Raw genomic sequence first — 6924 nt, 5'->3', positions numbered from 1 at the left:
GAAGAAACCACATTAAAAAACCACAGGAAACGTCATCACCAAGACAGAGAGGACAAGGGGCAGCAGGCTGGCGGAAGTCACACGACGATGAGAAAAGAAAAGAAAACTTCTCGATTCTGGTGGAGGAAAGGCGACAATATAATTATCCTCATTTATAAAAACTGCTTCCCATTAATGCCTAATTCCTGGGAAGTGAAACAATGATTATCTCGTTAGCTACGCGGCAGATTAACTTTGTCGCAGGTTTTATTTGATGGAAGCCGCCAGCTCGCAGCACGGAGGGTCGGGCCTGCGCTTCTGGAGCTCGGTCACCGCTGACAGCTTTTCCTCCGTGAGGAAGCAGAGGCCAGGGCTCTGCAGTCGTTAAACCTCTTACTACATGCGGTCATATTATTTGGGTGACGCGTGTGTGCTTGTCTGGTCTCGACACAATGCAAGCTCGGAAATTGTCACAGCCTGGGTACTGTGTCCTGCGAACAGGGGGAGGAAGGTCGCTCTGTGCCGCCTGCACTGAGGCCCTTGGCATTGTCCCCCTTTTAGAGAAGCCCTGTGGCCCCTGCTCAGCCGCAGCAGAGGGCTCCCGGCTGTCGGCTGTGCCAGGAGGTAGTGGAGCAAATGTCACTCGTCCAGCTCTGGACACAGGAAGTCGCTGGCAGAGCCCAGCTCCCACCCCCACTCCCAGTGGTGGCCTCTCTCCTGATGACAGACAAGGAAGCCAGGAAGAGGACCTCTGACCAAAGGAGGCACCATTGTCCTTCCGTCGCCTCCTGAGCACATCACGGTCCCCACTGCCCAGCCTGGGGCTCCGGCGACCTGTGCCCGCCTCCTCCTGCCTCTGCGGCCTACCTGCTCACCTTTGGCCTCCCAGCGAAGATCTAGGGTAGTGCCTGAGTCCAGCAGAAACCTAACAAAGCCACCAAGAGAGTGGAGAAAATTCAAGCAGCTGTATTTTTAAAAGTTAAAAAAAAAAAACAGATAAAATTTACTTTAGAAATACATTTTTGTTAAATCAGGTGTGGTGGTGCACACCTGTAGGCTGAGACAGGAGGATCATCACAAGTTCAAAACCATCCTGGGCTCCATAGGGAGTTGGAGGCCAGTCTAAACTGTACAGTGACCGAGGTGTGGTAGCACACATCTGTGATCCCAGCATTCGGGAGGCCGAGGGAGTTCAAGGGCAGGCTGGACTGCATAGTAAGACCCTGTCTCCAAAAACATTTTTTAAAGGAAAAGTCAATATAATCAGATCTCATTTTAGGCGCAGAATTTTTTTCCAAAAGAGTAGTAAGCATCCCCTCCCCCACACCAAATAATCCCCAAGTCCCCCCTTCCAGTCCCCCCCAGTCACGCCTCCAGGGGTCTGGGTGCCATATCCGCCAGGGGCTGAGGTCTGGGGCCCAGGACCCAGCTCAGGCAGCTGGTGCAGTCAGCACTGCTCGTGTCTCAGGGTATCAGATTTTTGGAGCTGTGTTGGGCCCCGGGCCCCCTGGGCTTTTTGGGGTTCCTCTGGCCCAGTCCGGGCTATGCAGCCCCACTCCAGCCTTTGAACCTCTGTGTTGTCCCTAATCCTTCTGCCCCTGTCACCTCCACAGGACCCGGCTGCCCCAGGCCCAGTGAGGGCACTGTGCCCTGTGAGGGTACCTGGGCCAGGCACAGGTGGGCGGCAGGATGACACCCATGGCAGCTCTGGGAGCCCTTTCATCCCAGCCAACAGGTCCTGCTGGTTTGCCGCTTGGAGAGCCTTTAGCCAGTTCCGCACTAGTTAAATGCTAACTTGTCTCTGCTGTTTGTGCAGAGGTGAGGAGAGCCAGGGCCTGCCCAGCCAGAGAGGGAGGGCAGGTTTCAGGTCCCCTCCCACCTCCCCCCATCTCCCCAGCCCTGAGAGTCAGCCGGGGGAGAGGCTGGGCCCATGACTGCTATCCGAGCCCTGGCATCGGAGGTTTCTTAACCGAGACGCTCTGTGCCCATTTTACAGGGCGAACAGCTGAGGCAGAGGGGTGAGGTCATCTTGAGTCACAGTGAGCCCAGCCATGGAGGAAGACCAAAGAAGGTCCCCCAAGCTCCCTGGGGAGAGAGCCAGTTGGGGATCCCAGTTGGGACACAGGCTAGGCTGCTGCTCCTCTGTCCTGTGGTTGCTGGTGACAGAGCCACTAGCCTGCAGGCTCTCACCTGCCCGCCAGGGACATGGACACCAAGCCTGGGTCCTGGGGTCACCAGCTACGGTGACCAGGCCACTGGATGGGGACTCATGGCTTTCACTCTAGGCCTGACGCTGGGGCCACCCTCCCCCATGGACAGGTGGAGAAGGATGTCCCTGTCCCCTGAGGACTGGGACTTGGGCAAAGGGGAGGGGTGCAGCCTCTGTGCCCTCGAGGGGTCCTTGGAGGCGCCCCTGGCTCCTCATGTGCCTCACAGACAGGTCCTCTACCTCTGACCTCTGGCTCAGAGGACTTCATTCCCCAGCTGTCCCCAGGGGCTGCCTCCTCTGGACACCTGACAGGTGACTCTGCCATCTCCAGGACACTGGACCGGAGCCACCCGGAGCCAGAACCGGTTTGAACCAAGCAAAGGTGCATTGAGGCCAGCTGGGCAGGAGGCCACAGCAGCATAAGCCATTGTGAGGCCAAGGGGCAAAGGCCCAGGGGGGGACACCACCGTCTCCCAGCCCGGCAAGGGGCCCCACGGCACCCTGCTCTTCCGGGTGGCCTGCGGACGGACGGCAGGGTCTGCAGCTCTGCTGCGACCAGGGGATGTGGCCGAGGTCGGAGGCAGACACTTCACCTCTGCCTCCCCATGATGCCGGGCCTGGGCACGGGTCAAGGTGGAAGGGTGGCAATCGCCCCTGGAGGGACACGGCCCTGGTCTGCCCAAGGGGCAGCAGAGGACACGTGCCACCTTCGTCAGCCCCCGCGCTCGGCCCTTGCACGGAGGGCGCTGCGCTGACCTCGGGAGGCCCGCCCTCCCGGCCTCGGTTTCTGCCTGTTTACTTCCTGCTGCAGTGTGGCTCCGGGCACAGGGGACCCTGGTCAGGTCCTGGCTCCATCACCATGCAGGGGACAGACTTGGGCCAGTCATGCCTGCCTCTTGGCCCGCCTCAGACCCTAGGCGACCCTCCTGCCTCAGCCTCTTCAGTGTGGGAGTCCAGCGTGTGCCTCCATGCCCCGTTTGAGAATCCTGGGTTTTGAACCAAGCATGAAACCAGAAAAGCTCTGAGCCCTCAGGTCTCCCCCAACTCCAGTCACTGTGCGCCTTCCCCTCCCCAAATCCTCCCTCCTGGGCCCAGGCAGTCCAGGGGTGCAGGCTGCCACCACCTTTCCCTGCAAGCCCGGGGGTGGTCTTTCCAGCACCCCCCCTGCGTGTGTCCCGTGACTACAGTCCACCCACCCCTGCCAGGGAGCGAGCCCAGCGCTGTTTCATAGGTCAGGGGACCCAGGCCTTGCTGCACGTCCCTTAGCAAGGTGGGGACAGGGCATGGTTGTGACCCCAACCAGGGCAGCCCCACCCCCGGGTGCCCCACCCACCCTGACCTCTCTGATGTGAACTCAGAGCCTCCCTCAGGCCCTGAACCCACAGCCCAGCCAGTGATGTCAGCATTGCCATGGCAACACCGGGCAGGACCAACCCCGCGCCAGGCCTCCCTTTCTGTGGACTTTGCCACGCGTTGCCAAGTCCCTGGAGCCTGCTGGACGGGTTGGCACAGAGCAGGGAAGCTGAGGAACCCACATCGCACCCCAGCAGCCGGCAGCCTGCACACGGTGGCCCGGGCTGTGCGGTCGGGGGGCTCCCAAGGGGTCTCTGCAGTCCTCCGTGCAGTCCGAGGCCCTGGGCTGCAGTCTGGGCGCAGTTAGGGGCCGGGAGGGCCGCAGGCAGCGGCGAGGTCAGGCCGCTTGGCCCCGTTTATCTTGCAGCAAACCTGGGTGGGGACAGGGACAGGAGAATGCGAGGCTTGGCACTGTCCTTTGTCATGCCCTGTCGCCTGGACCCGCCCCCGGCTTACGGGGGTGCCGGGGTGCCGAGGACAGCAGCCCCTGCGCTGGACTCCACTCTCTGCTGCCTGACGCCCGCGCCGGTTTCCCAGGGCTGCGCTGCACACTGAGAAGGAAAGGAAAAGGCCGCGAAGGCCAAGGGGGGTGGAGAGGAATTTATAGAAATCCGATGACCGCATAACCTGGGCCTCTCCGCCGTAGGAGGCCACGTGGACTTTGGGATGGAACTCAGTCAATAAAACAGTCAATTGGTCAATCAGTGGCGTGAAACTCAGAGCCTCACACTTGTGTTTTGAGAAAACGTCTTGCTTAAGCACCCAGAGTGGGCTCAAACTGGTGATCCTCCTGCCTCAGCCTCTCAAGCAGCTGGGAATACAGGAGTGGGCCACCATGGTTGCCCAGCAACTGTGATGACACTGAGGATGATTTTTAAGTAGTTTTGCCTTACTTTGCAAACTCTTCACTTATTTTGGAAAACAGAAGAGCCCCAGGAGGTCTGAACTCTTCTTCTTTTGGTTTGTGTTTGTTGTCGTTGATTTTAGTTTTGTTTTTTTGAGACAGAAGCTCACTATGTAGCCTGGGCTGGCCTCGAACTCATGGAGATCCTCCTGCCTCAGCTTACTTGTGCTAGGATCACAGGCGTTAAATGCCTTGACTGAGCACTTGTTAGAACCTCGAGAGGAAGCCTGTCTACCTCAATCCCCCAGGTTGGCCTGGAGGACAGAGCAGAGTTGGTACCCTCCAGGGGGCGCAGGAGGGATCCAGGTTCGAGGAGAGACCTAGTAAACACCGATAAAACTGGGTATGATGACCCACACCTGTAAACCCAGCACTTTGGGGGGCTGAGGCAGGAGGGATGGGAATTCAAGCTGCAGCCCAGGCAACTTAGCAAGACCCCGTTCATTGCAGAGGTGCTGGGCTCAATCCCCAGGACCACAAATGCAAAATAAATAACCAAATTAATATGAAATAAAAGAACTACGACTACTTTATCACAGATTGCAAAGGCCATGTCTTATGATGAATATCCGACCCGAAAAGGCCTGAGTGTAGCCGGTGGGATTCTGGTCCCTTTGTACATTTTTTTTAGTTTTGGCAAAAAACAATAGATTATAAAAAATGGATTTCTGAAGCAAAGGACATACATATGTACATATATAATATTTTCTAACCAAAAAAGGCAGTATAGATTGATAAGAAAAGGAGAACCTTAAAGACCGACCAAGCAGCTCCCATGGCAAACAAAGCTTTATTTTTCATTGTTTATTTTTTGATTTTGACCCAGCTTGTACACACCCAGGACCAGAACCCCAGAGACCAAAAGATCAGCATAGCCCAGGGCCTCAGAGGCCTCAAATTTCCCGGGCTCCTGTGCTGTGTCACTCACGGGAAACCCTCTTTCCTTGCAGGAGAGACACACAACACACAAGTTTATGTCTCACATTTCTAAAATTCGAAGACATCTTATTCTCTAGTTGATGTTCGCATAGAAGATGCCTGCATTTTTTTCCACTAAAAATTAAAAATCTCTGCCGAGCACAGGTGCACCAGAGAATCAGGAAACAGGATGGTGATAGAGTCACCAGCAGGATTTACCTCCTACCCCCCCATCCCTTTGTGTCCCTGGTCACCCGTAAGGATTGAAGGGTGGCTCCCAGCCCGGCCTGAAGAGGCTCAGGAACCATAATCTGCAGCCCTCTGACCACCGCTGCAGAGGGCAGATGGACGACGAGGCCAAACTGAACACAAATCAGAACAGCAGTGAACCTGGTGTGGTCATACATATCTGCAACCCCGGCACTTGCAAGGCTGAGGCAAGAGGATTTCCATGAGTTTGAGGCCAGCATAGACTACAGAGTGAGACCCTGTCTAAAAAAAGAGAGAGAGGGACAGAGCCAAGAGGCCATGAAGGCCAGGTGGGGAAATTTCAAACCAAAAAAAAAGAATAATAACCCAGTTTACAGCACCTACCCCTCAGTAATTAATAAGCTGGAGTATGACTTTTATTTTATTTTGTTAAACAGCGTCTTTAAGTCGATGTCTTTATACTGGTCATCTCCAGCTGCCTGCCATCCCAGTGGGTGCCAGTTGGGCCCCCACTTCCTGGTGCTTGGCTCACGGGGTCTCCCTCGGGGCCTGAGCATCTGAATTTCCAAACAGCTGCCCAGGACACCCATGCGGCCCTCACCCTGAGACCACCCGAGGGGTCTCAGGAAACGCACTGTGCGTTCCAGGGCTCAGGAGCTCCCAGATGGGCACCTGGCCTGAGAGGTACCAGGCGGCAGGGGACGCTCAGTGTCAGTCTCCTCACCTGGAAGATGTACTTGAAACAGAGAGCTGAGGCAGGAGAATCTCAGGTTGGAGCCCTGTTCAACAACTAAGGAGCTTAGTGAGATCTAGCACTGAGCCCATAGGTCCCAGACGTGCAGAGAGAGACAGAGGCCCAGAGGTAGACGGAGTGACAGAGACAGACACAGGGAGAGACAGAGACAGGGAGAGACAGAGAGTGCGAGCCCTTACTGCTGTGGAGAAGAGGCATCAAGCCAGACCTGGCGCTGTTCACCTTGAAGGCCTTAGCCCGGCCCCAGAACGCACCTTGGACACCGGCCCTCCTGTGCCAGCCCGGGGCTGCCAGGCGGCCCCTGGACCGGGCAGCTCTGCCTCCAGCCTGGGCGGCCGCACTGCACTGTTGTCCCCGGCCTCTCTGGAGCAGGCTGCCTGTGCATGACCGCAGGCTGGTTTCTTAATCTCGGAGCCTTTGGAAAACGGGAACCGAGCCATGGCTGCAAACCCCCGAAAGCAAAGGTGGGCTATGTTTGTCCACCAGCACGCACCCAGCACCCATGTGGCCCCCAGCAGGTGCTGAGTGAGGAGTTCTGAGGCGCTGGCCTTGGTGAGAGCCGAGAATGCGGACGGGTGCCGCCCCGGGAAGCCTCGC

At 57.1% G+C, this 6924-nt stretch overlaps 1 long non-coding RNA gene across 2 annotated transcripts; it reads right to left on the bottom strand.

Annotated features, from left to right (window-relative positions):
• Positions 1-228: 228 nt before the first annotated feature.
• Positions 229-1798, bottom strand: LOC106027040 (uncharacterized). 2 transcript variants are annotated; one of them, XR_001200609.2, is made up of 4 exons: positions 1642-1798; positions 1030-1202; positions 847-904; positions 229-470 (listed from the first exon to the last, which is right to left on the bottom strand). It is a non-coding gene; the product is annotated as an uncharacterized LOC106027040 (long non-coding RNA). The 2 variants fall into 2 exon arrangements; XR_010048268.1 differs by having other exon boundaries at positions 855-904.
• Positions 1799-6924: the final 5126 nt, after the last annotated feature.

This window comes from Cavia porcellus, unplaced genomic scaffold (assembly GCF_034190915.1).
Source record: "Cavia porcellus strain 051 isolate PalLab524CR breed Dunkin Hartley unplaced genomic scaffold, mCavPor4.1 scaffold_6, whole genome shotgun sequence".
Lineage (NCBI taxonomy): Eukaryota > Metazoa > Chordata > Mammalia > Rodentia > Caviidae > Cavia > Cavia porcellus.
The sequence above is the reverse complement of the archived record's forward strand: the minus strand, read 5'-3'. Positions and strand labels throughout refer to the sequence as shown.